General features: G+C 38.4%; 1 protein-coding gene and 1 non-coding gene across 2 annotated transcripts in view; one reads left to right on the top strand and one right to left on the bottom strand.

The window, feature by feature from the left end:
* The window catches only part of LOC128859631 (protein alan shepard-like), a 181,930-nt gene that overhangs the window by 30,210 nt on the left and 126,686 nt on the right, over positions 1–25,034 (top strand). The window lies entirely within an intron of this gene.
* On the bottom strand, positions 10,677–10,867 carry LOC128862633 (U2 spliceosomal RNA). Its single transcript, XR_008454520.1, has one exon. It is a non-coding gene; the product is annotated as a U2 spliceosomal RNA (small nuclear RNA).

Here is a 25,034-nt window from a genome sequence, read left to right as displayed (position 1 = left end):
GTCTTAACTTTTCTCTTTTTTAATGAGACATTAAATTCTCTTTCACATTCACATACTTCCAATTGATTGATTGCAATATTTTGTTTCCTCTTCGCCAAACTTAGCCTTCACACGCTATAAATTCATAGTAGGTATAATTTCAGAGAAATTCCAAGTGACGGCAGCACACCCACTCACTTCTTTGCGCGTTCAAAAGGCGCTATAATTAAATATTTTCAAGATATTTAAGTATATAATTATCTGCTTGCACAATTCAATTAAGACTAATTTACGACATGACATACAACGGTGACTACCAATTTGCCACAAACATATTTGCCTACTTAAAATACATACATACATGCACATATATATATATACATTTTTTTAATTGGCGTGTAGTAAGCCTTCTGTCACACATACACTCATATACGTGTGTAAAAAGGAAAATGTCTCCTAAATTCGTAAAGGCTTATGCGGTAATCATCCGCTTGCCACAGAATACCATAGCTGAAGCGCCTATTCAATGCGGGTTTGCTAGCATCGCTTTGCACATTGCTTTGGCGTTTCTTGTTTGCCAGCCTACCAGTAATTTTGTGCCCGCAAATTTTCGTCAACATTTTCCCATTCAATTAAGTTTTCAAGCACCCTACCGCAATGAGTTTTCACACACCCCCCACACACACCCCCCACACACACCCTCACCCATATCCGCAAACACACACAAGTGTTCATAAATATCCGCTCATACGCATCCAGCCGTCTTGATTTAGTGTTAGGTATCGCAGTTGGTATTTGCAGTAATAATTTTTAATTAACGCCTCCTTCGGCTTTTGTTCACTTGCACCATCGTACGAGTTCGTGCATGACGCTTCAAAAGCTGGTATGCCTTGTAAGTTTTGAAATTTATTAGTTTGCGGTTCGGTTCAAACATTTGTCGGTGGGATTGCACCAACTCAACAAACCGCAGCATTTTCAAGCTGTTGGTAGAGAGGCGCTGGAGGAGGGGATAACATGATTATTTTCTTTGATGAGTGCATTTCGGCTGCTGAAGAAGTAATTTCATTTTTCCTTGCTACTGTGGCGTTTTTTTAAATTAAAGTTTTAAAAGTATTGCACCTTCAAGTCTTTATCTGAGTTAACGCGCGCCGTTAGTTCACTTTCTAGTGCATATACAAGGCTCAGAAACCAGAGCCTGGAACTGGTTTTTACGCACAGAATATCTGAACCCAACGACACCATTTTTTATAGACCATTAATCCAGAAAAATAGTCTATCTAAGGCGGATGCAGCGGATGGGTACGAATTTTTTTAAAGTCCTGGAAATGGGCTACTTCAAGCGAGTTGTAATGCATAGGTTTGGTAAGTAAGAATGGTTGCCCACGTGGACGAAGAATTTTGTTCATACTTTGTGGTACCATTGCAAGGGAAAGAGGTGGAGGAAACCGATAGGACGAAAGGAGAGGGTGGAAAAAGAAGGAGGGGTTCGAATATTTGTGGATTACCAACGGTGACTAATTTGCGGTTATGTTAACCGCTTTATGCTGCTGATGAAGTTCATCAGATTTTTTATATCAAGGCCTGCTATATCAGCCGACGTAGAAAAGAAGTGAGAACCAAGATGATGCTTAGCTGACACAAAAAGGACTCGAAGTAATTCAAAGTATTACGGCATGTAAACGTGGCGGATAGTGCCCCATGAGGACACCCACGAAGGTTGAGAGCTAAGGTTTTGTCATCCCCAGAATATCCCTCGAACACCTCGAGACCTCATAAGTTTGTGTACTTACCCATCGTTTCAGAAATAGAACGCAGGCGATCCCGACCTTTTCCTTTCGCGGTGACACTACCTCACAGGTTCCTCATCTGACCAGTTCGTTCCCTTCGCAGTTTCACGCAATGTCGCTTTGACCAGGTACCCAGATTAGCCTTATGTAAAAGAATTCGGATGTAATCCAAAGTGAAGCCAAGCATTCCCTGACCAGTTTCGAGCACACCACAAGTGGGCCCAGAGCCCTAATTGCAGCTTGGCTGTCGGAGTAAATATATACTTTCTTTGCAGTTATTATGCAAGTGAGTAGCCAATCAGCTGCTTCTTTAATTGCGGCTACCTCTACTTTGAACACGCTGCAGTGATCCGGTAACCTGAACTTGAGCTTGATGGGGAGCTCCTTTAACCCTTCCGTCCAACGTCGAGCCATCCGTGAACAGGTTCACCAAACCGAGGGTTCTCACTGATTCGTTGTCAGGGAGATGAACCCAAAGATTCTAAGAATACTTAAGTGTCCGTAAGTGAGGTCGAGCCTGAAGCCCGAACCTCTCAGCCTGCTTGCAGTACGTAGGACATGCAGCGGCCCGCGATGTTTACAGGAACCACATTCAACATTACATTAAGAGTAGGAGTAGTTTGAAGCACCCCATTGATTCCGATGAGTAAAGACCTTTGAACTCCTTCCAGCTGCTATACCGATGTCATCCTCTCCAGTGAGTTCCACCAGGCAATGAGGCTATATACACCACCTTACTCACCTATCGGCGGAGAGACGTCTCCGAATTCTGTGGGTAAATTTGGTGAGTTCGGCTCCAAATCCCAATTTACCCAGAGGTTTAGTGATTGCCCCCGGAAGAACGTTACTGAAAGCCCCTCAATGTCGAGGTAGCATGTTGGGTATGCGGCAAATGCCCCCGAGGAATTTCGCTTCTTATATACAGTTCAACCAGTCTCTAAAGAGTTTTCAGTAAGAAATATGAAATACTGATTGGCCTGAAATTCTTAGGAGAGACATGTGAGCTCTTGTCTGCCTTGGGTATGAACACAACCCTCACGGTCCTCCAAGATCTTATCCAGCAGGTAGCTGTTCTGTATAAGGTCGTGCACAAATAGAGGACTCATTCATTTCTGGTAACTTTCTTGAAAAAACTTCTAAATGAATTGAACAATGCTCACATGCAGGCTGAATAAGTTTGGTCATCAGTATAATTATATAAGTGGTTTTTTGGTTATTCAAATAGGCCCATAATGCATCAACTTTGCCTTTAAAAGCTTTAGTTTATAAAATTAAATATTTTAGTATTAAGTTTCATGAGTACTGATAACTGCAAAGCAAGTGTTTCCCGAAAAGGTCTGAAAGGGTGGTAGCAAAATTCTTCGCAGACAGAAGCGTGAACCACCATCCCTGATATGACGAATTATGGTCATAATCCCTGGGGCGGCACGTAGCCATGATAGGCATACGATTTATATGATCCTCTGTATACGTCTTGTTTAGGGGATGAAGACATTGTAGAACCTTTTCTCTACCGCTGCATAGCTTTCGCGAAATCTATGTCGAAATATGTTTGAGACTTCCTTTTGACGTGATAACGTCTTATAATTCGATTTAACAGGCTGTACGCACGAAAAAATGTGTCGTTACCTTGCTCATTAGTGTTACCTTGCTCATTTGTCGTTACCTTGCTCATTGTCGTTACCTTAAATGAACTGCAAGCGAAAGCGCGGAACGAACAAAGCAAACGAACGGCAACGTTCGACATCTTGCTCTCTCCTACTTAAGTGAGCGTATATATGTATGTATATGTATGTATATGCGCATTTGTATATAAATTCACATACTAGTATTTGCATATGCCTTCTTCCTGTGTGCATGGTAATGAACCATTTATCTGTTGAGAATAAACGATGATAGGAAAAGTAGGAAATGAAAGGGAGTGTTTCGAGTGTAAAGGGTTTTGAAAAAGGCAAATCGATGATGGTGCCTCTTAGTGTTGTTGACTTATTAACGTCTGATGCACAATCGAAATTGAAGATATCTTTCATGAATTTGATAAATGTTTCGTCATTTTTCACGTTTGTGTAAATGTAACTTGACGTATTCCATTGCAATTCCATTTACCTCCTCCTCTATATCCATTCAAAATATCTATCAAACAAACAAAATTTAAATTTTGTTTTGAAAATTGCAACCCTTACATCAGTATTTTTTTATGACGTTGTCACGTTAAACTATCGTCAGTAAACCGACTTTACAGACAACCTCTTTTTTTTTTGAATATGTACAGAAATTAATGTGATTTAATAAAAAACTGTCTTATTTCGGTCATGCCATAATAAATATTAGCTGAAGTAAAAAGATGTGAAGTTGCACCAGCATAACATCACTTTTTTCATTACCCAGAAATTTCAGATTAGAAAACTCCGAAAACTCATTTGAACGATTTACATAAGAATAATTTTAGATGCAGGTAAATCCAATTGTACGAGTAGAGTAGAGCTCCAAAAAGAAAAGTCAGCCTATATAGAGCTTTGATCCATAGATACATTGTTAGTATATGCCTATATACACGCATAAGTAGAGATTAGGTTCCGAATCATATTTAAAAGTCAAGTAGTACAACATTGACGATTCTCAAAGAAATGTTGATTTTCATGGCACTCAAAGCTTATCAATAGCTCTCGCCCAGCAATAAGTATTATTTCTTTATACTTTTAATTAATTTATATCTGTCCTCCATAGCCATCAGCCACATTTCTTATCAAATAATATTAAACTCTATTCTCTGCCTATAAATTTTCTTTAACTGCGTCATACACAGACATTTATTTAAAAATCTTTCCCCGATGTGCACCCATTGGCGGGGCTCTGCATTTCATTTATTCAAATGACAATATTTAGCTATCTTAAACTCATTATGTTCAAATATAAATCTCGTTCATCGCAGCCGTGCTACGCAATGATAATTTCCTTAGCGCACTCAAAAGGCCCTCGTTTCTATCAAAGTGTACGTACCATAATGTGCACATAAGCAACACCAGCAACTGCCCATTCAATTTTATAGCCACTCGAGCTGACTTGACTGCCTTTTTCATAGTTGACTTTTGTAATACGTCTTTTGTATGCCGCACAGTTTGCCGAATAACTTGTCTTAACACAGTCTGGGTATCATCAAGGCAAGCTGCGAAAAAGAACAAATTCCTGCGACAACAAGAGAAGGGACAAAAATTTAATTATCGCACATACCAATGTCGATTGTCGCCTACAAAAAAGGCTGCCGCAAAAAATGAGACCATCTTTTGTTCGAGCAAAATATTCTTTATCGCCATACACCAGCTGCCGCTCATTCCAACTAATCGTCCTACTTTGCACGTCTGCCCCCAAATATTTGTGTTTATGTGTGGTTGCATGATAATCTTCCTTTTGCGGTTATCCTTAAGATTCTTGGTCGCATTTCTTAGCTTTCAACTGCTACGCAATACTTCTCCATACCAACAGTAGTTGCATCTGTAATGAGATATCTAAGGATTCAGGTTAGAATATTCGTGTGTAGTGTGGGTTACTTTTGTCTTAGGAATAATTGTTGCTGGATTTTCATAGCGGAATGCCTGGATTATTGCTAAAGTTCAGTGTGAAAACTTTGGCAAGCGCCGGCTGTATTTCATTTCCATTCTAGAATTTTATGCATTTTGAGTAGCTGGGTCTGTTGTCTCCTTGTTTGTGTTGTGTGTGCTACTAGGGTGAATTTTTCTCAACTAGCGGTAGATTGTCAGAAAATTTTAAGAAGCAATTTCAGCGTTGTAACGCTATCTTCATTAAGGGGGTAGTATGGTTAATTCGGTGTAAAACAAGCATATTTTTCGAAATTTTTTTTGTCGACACAGTTGATTTATTCAAAATTTTAAAATTACTTCATTATAAAGTCATATTTAAAGAATATTGTGTGAAATTTTCATTGATTTTTATGAAGAAATGAGTTAGTGGCAGCGAATCTTCGCGGACGTCTCATAAAAAAGTTTTATTGCGGTGTCCCTCAGAACTCATTACTGGATCAACTAAAATCAAAAAACCAAATTGATGTCATCAGCTAATAAAGTTTCGCAGGTAACAACGTCGAATTTGTTTTTTTTTTTGTTTTTTTCTTTTAATTTTTTAAAGCGCTTTGAAGTTAAAACACCGATTTTTCATAAAAAAAACTTGAAAACTTTGTTGTTTTAAAATATGACAAAATTAAAAAAAAAAAACTCGACGTCATTACCTCGTGAATAAAGTAAAGAAACAAAAAAACCAAATTTGAAAAGAATCGGTGCAGTAGATATGAATCTACAGTGGATACCGACCGTAAAAAAGGCAAGTGTGAGAAAAACGCGTTTAAAGATTTGTGAAGATTTTTACAGCGTCAAATCCGGTTGGAGAGGTAGATACTTAATCCTTTGTGTCTTTGTCAATTTTACTCTAATGCACTTCAAACTTTCACACAATAATCTTAAGATGCTATAGAATAATTAAAAAAAAAAAAAATTTAAAAAAAATGAAAAAAAAAATATACCATACTACCCCCTTAAGACGAATCGTTTTCTTATATTTTTTCGGGTTAAAGCAAATCTTTGAATAAATTCTGCATTATTTTAATTCATATTAGAAAGTATCACTAGAGAGTGATACTCTCATTCAAAGGGGAGGAAAATAGTATAGAGAGAACATAGATAGTGGCGACCGAATGATGATTAAACTACGGGTGTATCACTTCACGCTACTAATGAAATTCTTCCGGATGCTAATATCTAAGCCTACTGTATCAGTAGGCGTGGCAAAAAATTGAGAGCCAAGTTGCCTAAACCTTAGCCATGAAAGAGAAGACAGCTAATGAAAGAGAAGACATGCAGATTCCACCTCATCCTTCAGAGAGTGGTCGCAAGTAAGTCTTTAACTAGTGCCGAGTCTCACACAATGCATAACTCGCTGTAAACCCCGTAAGGACACCCAAAACATTGGAGAGCTGGGTCTTTGTTAACCTTAGAATCTTATCCGCCCAGCAATTTCTTGCAATGTCCCTGTTTTGACCAAGTACACCGCTCAGCCGAACAACAAAGATTTCGGATGCGATCGCAGAATAAGCCAGCATTCTCCGACTAGTTTCGAGTGCACCATCTTCGATTAGATATTTATTTCCCTGACTGTTTTTACACAACTCGGATAACTCCGTTTTGAACACACTGCAGTGGGTGGTCCATTAGACTGAACTTTATAATAATATTATAAAGCCAAAATACTACTCCAGGCCTCCTTTTTTGTCTATAGTGCTACTGCATTTAAGATAGCTAATACTTCGTTATCCTCCCCTCAATATTATGTGTGCTTCAATTTACGTCAATATTGAGTCAGATTTCTGTGAAAAAGTAGCAACGGAACGCCCGCAATTAAGGGAAGTTTAGTTCTGGGATTTTTTATTTCTTCGTGTATTTCTTTTGCAGGTCGAGCTCCATCATTATTGGCAACTGTGTTTGCGTACCCCTGAATTAACCCACAGAGTATCCAAAAACATTACTCTAACATTAAAAGCCACCTTGTCTGCATAAGTAATCACTCTGCTTCTCCAGCAAATCGTTGAGAATGATAACTTAGAGTAGGAGTGAGAGAACACCGCCTTGTAGGGCGCCCCTCCCTACCTGCCATACTGTAGAGCATTCTATAATTTAGCCGGATAAGGTCGGTTTAGACCCGCAGTTCATCCTAAGGTTTGGTGATTATCTCCGGGAAGACATTATTGAAAGCCCCTCCACCTTTTCTTATATAATATAACGATTTATATCTTTCACTTTGGGCGGATTCTACTGATCTGTCTTTATCGTAAGCGCGTTGAAAGCGGCAAGAACTTCCAGGAATTGCACCGCTTATGTGCAGCTTAATCAGCTTGTGGAAGGGTTTCAACAAGAACGCTGAAAAAATGATTTGCCTGAAATTCTTAGGGGACACTTGTGAGCTCTTTCCTGCCTTAGGTATGAAAACAACTGTCATAGCTCACGAGAAACGTGGGAGTTCGCAAAAATAGAAGCCAGATGACTTGAAGTGGTTAAAGAAGATATAGTAAACCCCCACACCAAACGGCATTTATCTAGCAAGAGCTACGGATGCGAAAGGGGATTGGTTTGCTTCCTCAGCTGGTATTACTAGAGACCGAGCTCATCAGAAAATAGGCGCCGAGCAGTAAATTTAGTGATTCGCCGCTCTTCGGCCCACTTTTCGATTCGTCTCTCATGGGCCCCATTGGTGTTGGACTTCCCCAGAAAATTCCTGAACTGATGGGGTTCCATGCTGACGAAGAAGCTTCTTCGTTTCCCACTTGAATTTCCTAATTTCGGTCTTACGTATTTCTGTCCCTATTTTATCCTTAACTCTGACAACTCACCTCTTTCGGTAATATCCGAACTTTCCCAGCGAGTGTGGTGGAGACTTGTTTACAGAGTTTCCTTTAGCCATATAGGAGGAGGATCTACCTCATCAACATATGCCACGTATGCCTATATCAGCCATAGCTTTCCGTCGGGCAAGCTTATTAGCCTAATGCCTTTTTTGCCGAAATCTGGCAAAATAAAATAAAAAATATTGATTTTCGTCCTGAATTCAGAAGCATTATAACTGCTCACCCGCAGCTCCTGGATCAGGAATATATCAGCTCCACCTTGCTCACGTTAGTGTTGCAAGAGCAGACGGCTGACGTCACCTGAAAGTTTAGTGGAAGAATAATCGACGGCCGCCGTAGCCGAATGGGTTGGTGCGTTACTACCATTGGGAGATCGTAGGTTCAAGTCTCCGTGGAACATCAAATGAAGAAAAAATATTTTCTCGGCAGGCAATGGCAAATATCCGGGAGTATTTCTGCCACGAAAAAGCTCCTAATAAAAATGTCTGCCGCTCGGATTCGGCTTAAAACTGGTGGACCCTACATCATCAAGAGGCACGCCACAAATAGGAGGAGGAGGTCGGCCAAACATCCAAAAAAGATGTAAGCGTCAATTATGTATGTGAATATAGTCTACTTCGATAATACTCTCCAGTACCACAGTGGTTAAAAGCTTTTCCTCTTCCGCTTTGTCGAACAGTAATCCGTTGCTTATGATGGACTCTTTTTACGAGAGGGTGTCATAGACTGGCACTCATCCGTCGCAACGGATCCCACGTCCTTGGCACGGGAGTTTTCTCTTTCGGGATCTTATATTCTACCAGGATCACAGGATTTGCGGGGCATCCCCCATGCCATCGGACTCGCAGACCTGAAGTAGTACGCTCTAGAAACCACAGGTGATAATCCCCTTATTTCGGCGAAAAGTGAGGTATGGGAATATATATAAATGTACTTCCACAAGCCGCGTTGTAATAGAGCGGCGGCGATGGCCTACTGCCTAGGACATGAAAATATTAAATAGTTAAGAATATAGGAAGCACTGAAGTAAACTGGGCTGGGACTACTGGGGGAACAACAAGTGGTTGTTGATTCGTCAGTCCATTACGGGGGCTTGGTACTGACGGGTAGCTCCATGCTTAAGTGTGTGTGTGTGCACACCAGTGACCGCTGCGGTTCGTTGTCATTTCAGCCGACATGTCGGAACTTTGAAAGTGACATTTATGTAATTATATTAGGTGAGCCGTGCGATTCAGTAAACAACAAGCATTTAATGGAAATGCACATATTTTTGTGTACAGTTACGCACATAAGCCTTTCAAATGGTGCAGCTACAAAATATGGGAATATATGTATGTACATGTATATGTACATATATGTATGCATGTATATGTTTGCGAAATGTGAAATGAAATTTATTGAAACAAACCGAAAGTTGGTATGTTGCTGCAACTTTTTTAAACAGTCTGGTCAGCTACAAACGGAAAGCTGGACATGACACCGAAAAACAACAGTGTAGTGACTGTGGCAGGAATGAAGAAGAAAAAGTCAACAGTGTCATTGCAATTAAACCTCAGGAATTTTAATACAAGTGTATGTGTGCGTATGTACAGTTTTGTAAAAAAATTACTTTTGACATAGAAAATAAATTCAATTTTTCGACTTCAATAGCAAGAAATAGCACTCTTTATTTATCTTTGACTTCTTTTTTGTACTAATTCATATCAAGACACAACATTGAAAGGAAATTTATAGAAATAAATTTCATATTCTTTGGAAAAACAACAACTAAAGCAATAAAAAAAAATACCAGTCTAACGGTTAGACGCGATAGAAGTGAAACCTTCCGTAAAACAAACTGAGAGAGAATGAGACGAAAACAGCATTAGGAGCGGGATAATTATAGGTTCATTATAATGTTGCTATAAAGTTCATATTTTATTTTCTTCATTTTATTGTTATTCATCCTCAATGTTTTCAGTTTCAACAAATGATACGAGTGGCTTATGATAGCTAAAATATGATACAAATGCTTTGGTTTCGATGTTGTCAACATATCTTTGAAATACCGCGTCAATTGTTGTTTTTGATCGTGTTGTCGATTCATTCCATTGTTACACATTTTTAAATTGTATGTTGTATTGAGTGCTATTATGAGCGTCGTAACGCGTATAATAAACACAGATACCACACTTTGATCTTAGCTATAAGGCCAAGAAGCGATAACCATACACAACCAACAAACTACCTTGTCATTACATTTTCTAATAGACCTTTTGAGAATTACACGCTCACAAAAATTAATGTACGAAATATTTATACTGATTCACTTAAACTGACTTTCAGTACCTAAACCAAAAATAGAAAAGCCAAAAAACTGTTTTCAATAAATAATCAGAAATGTCCTACAATGCAAATTTCAAAAAAAAAAAAAAAATTCCATTTTCGTCTACATGTATTCATATAAAAATTTATGTCTCTTCCCACCAAAGCTAAATGTATTAGTATATTTCTTCTTGTATTTATTCAAGGCCGAAATCCCGGCGGTACTGCAATACCGGGCCAACCCGTGGCAGAGGTGGAGTAAGCCCTTAAAACACTCCGCCCATTTCCAAAAATTAGTTTAACATTTGTTGTCCTCCGACGGAGGATCTATCAGATGTTAAGCCGATAAGAACAGATACACAACCAACAAACTACCTAGTCAATACATTTTCTAATAAACCTTTTGAGAATTACACGCTCACAAAAATTATTTATATCAACATATAATATAACGCTTCGTAACTAAATAACTTTTAGGCCAGCGCCGACAGCATGGCGCGGTAGCCGAGAGAACCAAAATCCTTGGTTCGAATCACAAGAAAAAATAAAAGTTATTTAGTTCGTCGCCACGTTTATATCAACATATAATATAACGCTTCGTAGCCAAGAGGGTCGCTTTTTCGTTTCCCTTTTTCTCAAATCACTCCCAACGATTCTAAAGAAGCTTTCACTTCAAAAATAACACAGTATGTCGACACTGCCAATAAGCTGTTTTTACATTTTGCTTTTTCAATTTCTTTAGAATGTGTTGCGCGATTAACTTCGATTTACCGTTATCTCTGCTTTGCAATGATCACTTTGATGCTTTGTTTTGCAATTTAGTGAAACTTTTTTGCTGTATGCGGACTTTAAATTTAAATTATACTTTGATATTGCGCAGGTATTATATTATAATTACCACTTGGGTAAAAATGTTCAGGAATTGTCTGAAATATTTTCGGTAACACGTCTGGTAGTTTGTAATGTTATAAATCGAGTGGAAAAGAGGATAGATTACAGCAAAACCGTGCAGGTGGGTCTAAAACTAAAATTACTGGACATGCAGAATGTTTGATGATGCGGAAATTGGGTCAGAACCCGAGAATTTCCTTGATAACACTTGCAAAGGAGCTTAACGTAGTATTTTGTCTCTCATGAAGCAGTGTGTCAAGCCGTACTGCATGACAAATATTAATCGAGATCAGATGGCAAGAAACTATTGCTGTCTGCACAAAATGTAGAGAAACGCCTGTCTCTTGCTTTGAACCACATTTCCGCACCAGATAAATATTGGGAGGGCGTTATGTTTTGCGAGGAGACAAAGATCATGCTGTGTTACAACAATGGCCCAACTAATTTTGGAAAACAATCCGTTATGGTTTGGGGGTGCATTTTAAGTAAAAGAGTAGGAGGCTTGATGTTTATAGACGGCACAATGGACGCCAAACAATATTTAAATATATTGGAAAAATGTGCGAGTAGCGTAGTACACATAACAGAAGTGAAACTTTCAAGGCCGACAAAGAAAAAGGCAGAGACCCGATAGAGAATGAGGGAGAGAGAGAGAGAAAGAATATATATCTAAATAAATTCACAACATTTGCAGAGAATACAAATGGACAAAATTTACAAAAAACGAAGAAGGGTCGACCGGTGTAGGTAAACGCCGGACACAAATTGTGGCAACAACGCGCACTACTCCGAGCGCTTATCACCCACACAAACGCAGCGATTCCGAACCGTAGCAACGGCACAAATTACCGCAAGGCAATATCAATAAATCCGACAGCGGAATGGATAGCACTTTATAGTACACACAAGCAAAAGCCAGGAAACGGAAATAAGCGCCAAAAGGTAGGCACCAAGGAAATATAACGCCCAAAAACAGGCACCAAAAATATATTTCCTATAAGTTTGCACCAAAAAAACAAGCGCCAAAAAGTAGGCAGTGTTATTTCTCACTTTAAATTAGCAACCACAAGGAAAAATTAGCACCAAAAAGTAAAAAATAGCCTAAAGTGTATCTAAGATATATATAAGGTATAGCTCTCTCTCTCCTTTTCCTCTGCGTTACATTTTTTTTCTCTCTCGCGGAACGAAAATGCCTAAAACGTTGCATGGCCTTCAAATTTTACTCTCCATTTTCGCTCGTCCATCGACGCCTAAAAAGTTTCACTTCAAAAAACGTAGTCGCCAATGCGAAAAACATTGAACTTTGAGTTTATCACTGACAATAAACCAAGTTTTAGATTTTACCAAAATAACGAACTAAGGCTTAAGGAGCATAATGTGCAGATGTGGCTTCTCTACAATGACGGTGAAATAATAAATACACCAGCCCAGAGTCTCGACATAAACGTGATTGAAAGAAAAGAGTCCATAAAAGACAACCAAAGAATGCAGCAGCAATAAAAACTGCAATAATGGAGAAACCCCAGAATACACCGAACGTATACGACATAAGCAAATTGGTATATTCCATCAAAAAGCGCCTGCAAAATGTTATTAAATCTAACGGTTATCATATCAAATATTAAATAAATCAGTAAATTATGTATTCAAATTATATATCGAATAAAAGAAGCCTGTAGTAAAGTTTGTAAAAACAGCTTATTGGCAGTGTCGAAATACTTGCTTTATTTGTTTTTTCCAAAGAAATTGAAGTTTATTTTTATTAATTCCCTTTAAATGTTGTGAATAAATATGAATCAATACAAAACAGGAGTCAAAGATAAATAAAGAGTGCTATTTTTTGCTATTGAAGTCGAAAAATTGAATTGAATTTATTTTTTATGTTAAAAGTCGCTCTTGGCAAACTGTGCATACGTACAAATACGCTTACATAACTACATATATACTTATACATAAAATGCATGCGCTGAATGTGTGTACATACATACGTACAAAGGTAAATAAGTGGTTTGTAATGCTGGGAATTAAACAACTACAAATCATTTTACTTTGAAAATATTAAATTTCTTTAAAGACTGCAGCGGGTAACCCTTTAAGAAATATATTTTTTAGGTATGGCATTAAAAAATTCTGAATAGTACAAAGTGCTCTGGTGTATTTTATGCGGTTGTAATCTTAATGAATTTTATGTTACTGAATCTCACTGAACCTCATTGTATATGTTGTGTTCTTTTTTTGGGGAATCTCAGTTCTACATTTTTGAAACGCTAGTTGTGTGGTTATTTGCCAGAGTTTGGTTAACAGTAATGCCAAAACCATATTTTTACAAACACCACTGATTTGACAGACATACAGGTATGAACTTACATATATTCATATCAATAGTTCTAGATGTCTAAAAACTATTCATGACGAGGTCGGAACTTTCAAGGACCAACCAAAAAGGTGACTTGTTTGCTTCAAACTTGCATTAAAATTCAAGATTGTCAAAAAGTGCAGCTAATTAATCTGTCCAACGACTAATGCTGCCGAACAGTTGTATACTCTTTTCTATTTATTTTTCTTTTTCGAGAAAAGATACCACCAATTCTAAACTTACGGGTAGAAGATTTTCCCCGAAATATTTGGAGTAGAAACCTCGAACTTTGGGACAGTCGCATTACGCATTTTTAATGGTGTGAATGTGAAGGGTGTGAAAATGTAAAAAAAAGTTAAAGAAGTGGTGAGAAGTAAAAAAAATATTAAGCCACTTATATAAATCTCGGTGAAGCACCAAAATTAAGAAAACGTTTTCTTGTAATAGCGGTCGCCCCTCGGCAGGAAATGGCAAATCTCCGATTGTATTTCTGCCATGAAAAAGCTCCTCATAAAAATATCTGCCGTTCGGAATCGGCTTGAAACTGTAGGTCCCTCCATTTGTGGAACAACATCAAGATGCACACCACAATTCGCAGGACGAGCGACTTCAACGGAAAAAACGTCGACAAAGTCCAGAAAATGGTGCTGGAAAACCATCTTTTAAATTTGAGGGAGGTAGCTCGTGACCTTAGCGCATCTTACGAATCAATTCGCAAGATTTTACATCAGTTAGGCATGAGACGCGTGGCAGCTCCAAGAGAGTTGAATTTCTGTCAAAAAATTCATCGGTTGAATGGCGCTATCCACATGAGCCGAAATCCAACGTGCCGAAGCCACGTCAAAGTCGGTCGAAAGTGAAATTCATGCTACTCGTTTTCTTTGATTATCGTGGTGTTGTGCACTTGGAGTTCTTTGCAAATGGTTCTACGGTAAATACTGAATACTATTTGGATGTTATGCGACGTTTGAGAGAAAATGTGCATATGTGCGTAGGAAACGGTCCAATTTGTGGAAAGAAAACTCATGGACCTTGCACCATGATAACGCACCGTCTCGCAAGGTTCATATTCTGAACACTTTTTTGACCTGTAACTCGACAAATATCATCGAATTTCACCTGCGAATTTTTCCTTTTCCCAAAACTTAAATTGCCACACCGCGGAGGCCGCTTTGAGTCGATAGAGGCCCTTAAGGAGAATTCGTTGAAGGAGGTGAAGAAGATTTTTTCAAACGCGTTAAAGAGGTGCTTTGAGTACTGGGCTAATCGTTGGCATATGTGTATTGCTTCGAATAGAGCCTATTTTGAAGACGACAAAATAAATTTTGACCATTAAAAAATTATTTTGCGTTTTATTGAACAATTCCTGGTACTTTTTTGTGCATTAGAACTTGGTCGAAAACACCTTAATTCTAAACAAAATGGGAAAGCAGAAAGGTTTTTAGATCGCGCAAAAGCACACATCGATATCCTGTTCTCAGAGGGACTTTTAGTTGAAGTCCAAATGATGTGGATCTTTTTCAGAAAAAAAAACAAATACTTGGCTCTCTTGACATAGAAGTGTTCAATAGATTAAGCGTCCAATTTTGCAGGCTTAATCTCAGCTTAAAAAATTCACCGCGTGTTAAAGAGCACTGGAAAACCGGCCCTTAGCACATATTGCATTACCAATTTCAGAAAACGTGTGTCCAACCATCAACAGTGCAAAATAAAACATCTCTTTAGCCCTTCCCCACCCCCGCCTTGTTCCTTATTTACAACTTTTTCAATTTACTTTCTTTACTTAAGGAATACATTTTTCACTTACATACATTTGGCGCATGATTGCGTTGGCCTGTTGAAGTAGTTGTAGTGGTAGTGGTGGGGGTAGTGATTGTACTTGTTGTGTTCCGAGTGAAGTGTCATTGTTGACAAACAACATTTGTACGTTTTCACTTAAAAGTGCGTTTTTTTGCCTCAACCACATTCCGTTCCCATCACCATCTTTTGCCACTTATTTGCTTGTCTTCGAGTACGAGTATCCATATGTACCCTGTAGTAAAATATACGATATGGTTATATACTACCTCACTATTGATATGGGCCACAAGCCCAACTAGTCAGCTGACTGTCTGGTTGCCATACAAACAATTGGAATTTTTTAGAAGGATCTGTCCTACGATATGTCTGTTGTCAGATCTCGATCGGTCTCATACTAGTTCAAAGTGGACAAAAAAATACTATTGTAACTATTTGAATTATGGAGCAAAACCTCACGTTTGAGGCTAAAAACAAGTAAAAAAAAAGAAAGATAATTAAAAAATGAAACACATTCGTGAACACATAATTAAAATTTTTTTCAGTATAATTTATATACTCGAACATATTTATTTATTTATGGGTTTGTTTATTTATACATTTTTTTTATTTAACTAAGGAATATAATTATATTCGTACTACGCATTTATAAGAAGGATCTATGAGTTTGTATATGACTTCTTCTTCTTAATTGTCGCGAAAACAGCTGACGCGATTTTAGTCGAGTTTAACAAAGCGCGCCATTCGTTTCTTTCTTCCGCTAACCGGCGTTAGTTGGACACACCAAGTGAAACCAAGTCCTTCTCCACCTGATCTTTCCATCCCAGAGGAGGCCTTCCTCTTCCTCTGCTACCCATAGCTGGTACCGCATCGAATACTTTTAGAGCCGGAGCATTTGAATTCAATCGGACTACATGACCCACCCAGCGTAGCCGCTGGATCCTTATACGCTGCGCTATGCCTATATCCTCGTAAAGCTCATACAGCTCATACTTCGATCGCCGGCGATATTCACCGTCGCCAACATGCAGAGGTCCAAAAATCTTGCGCAGAATCTTCCCCCCAAACACTCCAAGTGACGCCTAATCGGACATTGTCATTGTCCAAACTTCCGCGCCATACGTTAGGACGGGCATAATGAGAGTCTTGTAGAGTGTTAGATTTGTTTGTCGAGAGAGGACTTTACTACTCAGTTGCCTACTTAGCCCAAAGTAGCACTCTTCATTGGATTTCCCGGCTGGTATTGTTATAGGTGTTAATGCGGGTTCCTAAATAAACGAAGTCTTTTACAACCTCGAAATCAGAACTAACAGCGCGGTTGTTAAAGCCGATGTTGTCAATGTTTTATGGTAATGTTGTTGTGTTGTATATGACTTAGAACCACGTTTTTCAATTCCGCATCAGTAAGTGACTTGTCGATATCTTTAATAATATTTTTTTTTTGTTTTTTGTTTTTTATTATAAATAAATTTTATTTGCAATCTATCAGTTGACAATCAGCAATTTTTTTAAATACAGGGTGGCTGATGAATTTTGCTACATTAAGAAACTCAAATAACTTTTTTTTTAGTGTATGGAATTCATTTATTTATTTTTTTCAAGTTGAAGGTCATTAAATTTTATTAAATGTAGCTTAACTAGTTTTAAAAATAATTGAGTTTAAATGCCCCCCCTGCTCGTTGATACAAGTGCGGCATCTTAGTAAAAAGAATGGATTGTTTTAGTTCATCCAAATTTGTTGGCTTTGTTTTATAAACTTCTTGTTTATGACTTAAATATAAGAATTACGACAGGATTGATTGCGCTCCATTGAGACCAATCAATATATTGTAAAACAGTTGTATTCGCTACAAATCAATTATGCTTCCTCAAATCTGTTTGGGAGATCCAAAATATGATTTTTTTAAGGCGTTTGACATCCATGCTATTGTGTAGAAGATCTCTTGCTAGTAAGTTTTCATGGTACGACAGTCTGTCTAGGTATCTTCGAGAGGCGTTGGTGATTTCATTTCTAACATAAGGTACATTAAAGTCTTTGTGAATTTCGAAGTTAGTTATATACCAAGGAGCACCAACAATGCTTCGTTAAGTCATAGCCTGGTATCTTTGCAGGATTTCAATGTTTGAGTTACTCGCTATTCCCCAAAGCTGTATTGCATATGTCCATACTGGCTTTAAGATAGCTTTGTAGAGCAGTACTTTATTTTCGAGACTAAGTTGTGATCGCGAGCCTAAGAGCCAGTACTTTTTTTTCGTTTTAAACTTGAGTTGTTTCTGTTTCTCTTTAATGTAGGTTTTCCAGGTCATTCTTCGGTCCAAATGTACTCCGAGGTATTTGACAGTTTCACTTTCAGATATGGTAGAGCCATTCAAAAATACGGGAGGACAATTCCTGGTTCTCAAAGCAAACGTTATCTGAACAGACTTCTGAGTGTTAACCTCCATCTTCCAATTCAATATTGAGTACATTAAAGTTCGTTCAATTACACAGAGGCATTCCTCTCAAGATATCAGTACAATCAATCTCACTGGTAAGCACATCTACAAATAGTACAAAGGAATACAGGTTCTTCTTCTATGTAGTGATATTAAATTCAAAAGCTGGCATCGAGAATCGTATAAAGGCAAAAGCTCTAAAAAGTTCAGCGGCCGTAACGCAAATTTTATAAAAACTCTATGTGTACGCTCAATTTTTTTTTATGTAAGTGGCGGGGAAGACCCGACAGAAGGGCAAAAGCGCCATATTCTAAACGGGCACTAACAAATGCAGTGCGCAACTCTTCGAAAGTGCAAGGATCGGACAAAGGTGTACAATTTCGCCGAACAAAGGTTAGCTTAGCGTATACCCTTTTTGGGTGTTTGGCCGAGATCCTCCTCCTATTTGTGGTGTGCGTCTTGGTGTTGTTCCACAATTGGAGGGACCTACAGTTTTAAGCCGATTCCGAACGGCACATATTTTGTATGAAGACCTTTTTCATGGCAGAAATACACTCGGAGGTTTGCCATTGCCTGCCGAGGGGCGACCGCTATTAGAAAAATGTTTTTCTTAATTTTGGTGTTTCAACGAGATTCGAACCTACGTTCTCTCTGTGAATTCCGAATGGTAGTCACGCACCAACCCATTCGGCTACGACGGCCGCCATGAATGTGAGTTTAGAGTCGCTAAATATCTTCACCTTCGTTTACAAATGGCAAAAGTACCAAGAGTACGCCACGAGTAGCACAAGAGTACCACTTTGATACCATAATGTAGGTCACTACCTGCGAAAAGTTATGCAACTTAAAGGGTGTGTGCTGTTGAAACAGTGAAGGAGAGAAGACTGAAGAACTGCCTCCGGTTATCCCCAAGAGACACACTAAAAAAATTGAGAAAGGGAAGTGTACCAGAATTCTATCTTGCGGAACATCAGCCGATACCTGGAAAGGCGAAAAATTGTGTTTTCCTGTGCAACTGAACAGGTCCTACCAGATAAATATGATGTTATCCAAGTTACGAGGGTGGAATGGAATTCGAAATACGCTAATTTGCCTAGCAAAATTTAAGATATTACACAGTTTTATTTAGCAGTAGAACTGCTAATAATATAAGTCTTAAATTTTCTAAATTTTAATAAAAGGCAAAAATAAATACATAAATGCTTCAAAATTGACATTGGCTTTGACTTCACCAAACACTCTTCCATTAAACTTCCCAGTAAGGCTTATATATAATTAATTTATAATGTTTCATTAATTAATAAGATTCTCATTATATTTTTAACATTTCAGTATACAAATAAATGAAGAAATAAATAATTGAGTACTCACTTTAATGCTTCCCAATAAAAGTTAATCAAGAGGTTGAAGCCTAAAAAAAAAACAAAGCAAAAAAGGCACGAATAACGCGTTTTATATCGGCACAAATCTGGTCGCTTTCGGACTAGTTCGTTTTCATTCAAGAAATTCTATTATTTTGGTGTTTCACTGCACCCCATACACACTTACAAATACATGTATCTACATGTACAAGGTAGCAACAACGCAGCAAGCAAATAATGGCAGCAAAAAAATGGGAAAAGGGACTCGAATGCTGTAGAAGAAAAGCTAGCAATCTTTACTAGTGAGTGAAAATTTCTTGAGTGCATTGCTTTGCTGCATCTGTACGAAGCTACACTGGCTAACAACAATATGGGCGTAAACAAAAACGACTTAATTTCCTGCAATTCTCAACACGTCCAGCTGCATCACAATGAGTTCCCCTTGAATCTAGAAGACCACACCAGCAAACTTCCATCCAGCTTTTACTGATGATGTTGGTTTGTTATGTTCAAGTGACATCTTGCTTTCGTCCGCGCTGCCACATCTCTGGCATTGTAGTCGGTGATGGACAGAATTCACTGAAAAAATAAATATTGTTCGTCTATGTTTCCTTGGATAAGTGTGCTTTTCGTAGTTTTTGTTATTTACTTCTGTATTTCTTTCATTTAATTTTTTTTATTTTCTGTTTTTATCTGTCCTAAGAAAACTTTAAAACGCAATTCAGCATGTCAAATAATTTGTTTCTTCAAATACGCTCCCGTAATTCCACAAGTGGTTGTCATTCGGTAGCTGAAAAGAGTTTGCTTCATAGTCACATTCAATTTTCTTTAATTAAGTGATACTGTAGTGAACTTGTTTGAATGATTGTTGAGTATATTAAATAATGTAATTAATTGCGGTGGCCGCCGTAGTCGTATGGGTTGGCGTGTGACTATAATTCGGTGGTGTTGACGCGACATGAATATAACAGAAAAAGTGTTTTGTAAAGCGGTCGCCCGTCGACGGGTGATTGCAGTCCTCCCAAAGTACCTCTGCCGCAAAAAAGCTCGTCGAAAAAAAACCATCTGATGTTCGTAGGCGACTGTAGGCCCTCCATTTGTCGATAAATATAAAGACGCACACCACCAATAGGAAAAACAGCTGGGTCAAACACCCCGTGAAGGGTGTAATTATCCATGTATAATATATGTATCGGGTGTTTTTTTAGCTGTACGAGAACTACCGATAACGATATCTACGGTTTGGTATCTGAGTATGGCAATCAGTGTTGATGCATAGAGCGAAGAATTGAAGAAGACACGCGACATGTCGATTTGTCGTCGTTCGCAATTTGTTGGCTTTTGTCCTTCGATTACGTGGAAAATTCTAGTTTGGCTTATATATAGGTATGTATTTAAATAAAGCGTTTTTCAGTAAGAGCGCTTCAACTTTTTTTTTGAATAAAACACAAACGGTTTGACTTTTTTAACTAATTTGTTTTTATTATCGAGTTTGAACATATGCATTTAAGTATGAAACTCGATTTCTTTTGCATGACCACCGCGTGCACGTTTTACGAAGTCCCACCGTTGAACCCAATTTTTGACCACTCTTTTGCATAAATCGGCCGAAATTCCAGCAATTTCGCGTTCAATATTGGCTCTGAGCTCACGTCGCCGGCTTGTTACTGTAGACCAATGACTTCACATAACCCCAAAAGGAAATAGTCTAGAGGCGTCAAATCACACGAGCGCGGCGGCCATTCGAACGGTCCATTTCTGGAAATAATGCGCTCATCGAACTTACTCTTCAACAAATCAATTGTAGCGTGTGCTGTGTGGCTTGTGGCCCTGTCCTGTTGAAACCACATGTCGTCTAAGTCGATACCATTCAATTGCGGCCAGAAATAATCGTTTATCATGTCGCGGTATCGATTTCCATTCACAGTAACGTGGCGATCGTTCTCGTCAACGAAAAAATATGGGCCAATTACGCCGCCGGCATGTAAACCGCACCAAACAGTGATTTTTTCGGGATGCAACGGTGCCTCATGAATCACGTGTGGATTGCTTTCTGCCCAGTAACGCATATTTTGCTTGTTGACAAAGCCATTGAGCCAAAAGTGAGCTTCATCACTGAAGATGATTTTTTGGAAAAGACGGAAAAGATGATTTTTTGGAAAGCAGGAGCAGAACGATTATTTTCATAAAAAATTTGCACGATTTGCAATCGTTGTTCAAGTGTGTAGCGTTCCACGATGAAATGTATACTAATGAAGTTTACAAATGACAAGCGAAAAATAAAAAATATTGCGTCGTTCGCCGTCCCTACCGGAAAAAAGTTGAAGCGCACCTATTGAAAAACGCCTTAATTGGCACATGGACCCTTTCTGGGTGTTTGGCCGAGCTGCTCTTCCTATTTGTGGCGTGCATCTTGATGATGGAGGGACCTACAGTTTCAAACCGACTCCGAATGGCAGATATTTTTTATGAGTAACTTTTTCATGGCAGAGATAGCAGGGCTTGCCATTGCCTGCCGAGGGGTGACCGCTATTGGAAAAAACTTTTTCTTCATTTTGGTGTTTCACCGAGATTCGAACCTACGTTCTCTCTGCGAATTCCGAATGATAGTCACGCACCAACCCATTCGAATACAGCGTTTGGCTTACGTGCTTATAGAATACAGTTTTTTCAAGAATTGAGGCGAAGTGACCATCGTTTGAGTCGTAGTTTTAAATTTGTTATTGAATTTTATTGGAAAAAGTAACCAAAATTGAACTGATCGAATGGCCAATGTGACTCGTAATCGCGTGGGGCATATACCTGATATCTTATTCAGAAAATAACTACCATGGAATTTTCTACCAGATTATCACTAAAAAAATCATTCCAACAATATATCTTTTTTGGATTATCATTTTAAGTCCTTAAAAGAACACCCTATGTCTGTATGTAATTTAATGTGGCACGCCACGTACTTCTAATATTCAACCACTTCAATGGATTTGTCGAAAATGAGTCCTAGATCAAATACGAGTTGTTTGTAAATATTTTTTAAGCGTTGGGAAATTATTGTGATAAGTAAAGTCAGTGACCGACTAGGTGGGAGCCTAAGGATGCAGACTTTAGGGCGACAAATATACCGCGCTGTTAGTTCTACCTTTTTCAAACTGGATAAAGAGGCAAAGCGAATGGGTCTGGTGGTGAACGAGGACAAATCGAGGTACCTCATATCATCAAACAAACAGTCGCGATACGCGAGTGCGCCGGCACCCACGTCACTGTTGACAGTTATTATTCCGAGGTTGTAAAGGACTTCGTATACCTAGGAACCAGCATTAACACCATGACAACATCCGATGAAGCGACGCTTGGAGTGTTTGAGAGAAAGATTCTGCGTAAGATTTTTGGACCTTTGCATGTTGGCAACGGCGAATATTGCATGCGATGGAACGATGAGCTGTATGAGCTGTAGGATGACATAGACATAGCGCAGCGAATAAAGATCCAGTGGCTACGTTGTCTGGGTCATGTCGTCCGGATGGATACAAACGCCCCGGCTGTGAAAGTATTCGATGCGGTACCAGCTGGTAGTAGCAGAGGAAGAGGAAGGCCTCCTTTGCGTTGGAAAGATCAGGTGGAAATAGACTGGTCTTCACTTGGTGTGTCCAACTGGTGCCGGTTAGCACGAGAAAGAAAATATTGGCGCGCTTTGTTAAACTCGCCTGTAAGCAGTTATCGCGCCAATTAAGAAGAAGAAGTTACAGAAATTAAAACAACCAAGAAAGTCTTAAATTCCAGTTGAACTGAACGTTGTATATCCAATAGCAAATTTAAGAAACCTGCAGTAACTTGAAGGTACGGTGTGTTTAATAATCTAATTTTATTTTATTTGCTTAAGTTTATTTGTTTTAAGCGACATTCAGCGATAAACAAGAATCAGGAAAATAGGCATGGCTTCTTTTAACACCGTTTCATAGTTAGGCGAATTGGCACTTACGCCTTTTTTTGTGTAAATTGTGACTAGAAAATTAGTTGTAGGGATAAAAGTGGGAGAGCTTTGGTGAAATTCAGTAATTAGTGTTCGAGTAGCAGAGTCTGTGGAAATGTTTCCCAAGCAGCAGACACAGAAAACATCATTTATAGTAAGAATTGATTTATTTAAAATTTCCTTGGCTAACTTGGATAATTTATATTCAAGGAATCATATCGGATTAGTTTGCCTGCCAGACATTAGAGCATCTATTCTGTTGGTATAACTATGAGCGCTTCTGCTAGCTTCTTTCTCTCCTGCTGTCGTCGTAGGCTATACATTTGCAGATTGCAAGCTGCGTTGTTTATTTATCAAATCGAATTGATTGGAAATGCAGGAAAAAATACTTTTTTGGTGTGATTGTTTATGTGCCGTTTTTCTTTGTTGGACGCTTGACGTTCGATGCTTGTGTTTACCGTTGCAGTTCGCACAACAGTGCGAATTTATTTGCACTCACTCGCTTTCTGGGTACCAGCGCAGTTCAAGCATTTTGTATTTTGTATTGCACGTGCGTTCACCATTTCATACTATTGTCTGTTTCTGCACTGAATTAACTTACATTTTTTAATTTCCTAGAAAACAAACGATGTACAAATTATGTGCATAGCTTAAATATTTGGTCTTTCTTACAACTTTAAAAACTCTTTCGTGTACTGCAGCCCGAGGCAGACGAGCTTTTTGTTGAATGTTAAATTCTATAATTCTAATTCGCAGTCAGGTTACAACAACGTAACTTTGAACACGTGAGTTGTTTTCACAGATAACGTTAATTCGAATTGATTTATTTCTTTTTACATATTATTGTGCAATTAATTTTATTTTTTCAGGCAACTTAATTGGCGAAATTTTTTCATTTTTGCATATTAACTTCTAAGTCTTTATACTCCAAATCGGTTTGCGCTTGCTTTCAATTATTCTTATTATAAAAACATATTTAATTCTAGGACAAAAACAACATGAATTCATTTTTCAAACTTTGTAAAAATGTTTAAAATATCCATCCAATGTCCATCAAAGTTTTACCTTTTTTATTCGGAATTTCAAAAAAAAAAAAACAAAAAAAAAAAAAACAATTTGATAAGCTGATGGATGGCCTTTCGAATTCTAATATAATAAAGTGTAAATTTTAAGTATGTAGCTTCAGTTGCTAGTGGACTTTCGACACAAAGTTGCGCATTTCCTCCAAAGGACGAATACATGACTCTCATTGCGTATATATAAAGGAGTCAAATAGGCATAGCGGATCTAATGGCATAAGTCGTTAAAAGGCTAAAAGGCGAGTGCAATTCAGACAGTCAATCTTCAGCGGCTATGAACCCAGGAATATGGTTTTCTATTCACTGCTGCGTGGTTTTTTCCTTATGAGCTGTAGCGGAATCTTGCTGGAAGATCCAACGCTGCCCATTGAAGAGATTACTCCTCAACTTCTTCACCACGCCATCTAAGGCATCCTCCGGTACACTTTTGTGCCGGTCTTAACTCCCCTTTTTCGCTGAAATGAAGAGATGTAACGTCTTTACAAGATACTCCCCACTAAACCAGTCTCCAAACAGAAGCTGGATGGTGCCCACGCTGAACCCTTGGAATAACATTTTTGGTGTTTTTAGAAGTTTTAGCATAGATTTTTTTCGATTTATTTATTAAAGACTACTTCAGCAGTGAAAATTCTGTCATCTGTAAAAAGAATATTTTCATGGCCGTT

The sequence above is a fragment of the Anastrepha ludens genome, chromosome 4 (genome assembly GCF_028408465.1).
Source record: "Anastrepha ludens isolate Willacy chromosome 4, idAnaLude1.1, whole genome shotgun sequence".
Classification (NCBI taxonomy): Eukaryota; Metazoa; Arthropoda; class Insecta; order Diptera; family Tephritidae; genus Anastrepha; species Anastrepha ludens.
Note: the sequence above shows the minus strand (reverse complement) of the source record. Positions and strands in the feature narration are given on the sequence as shown.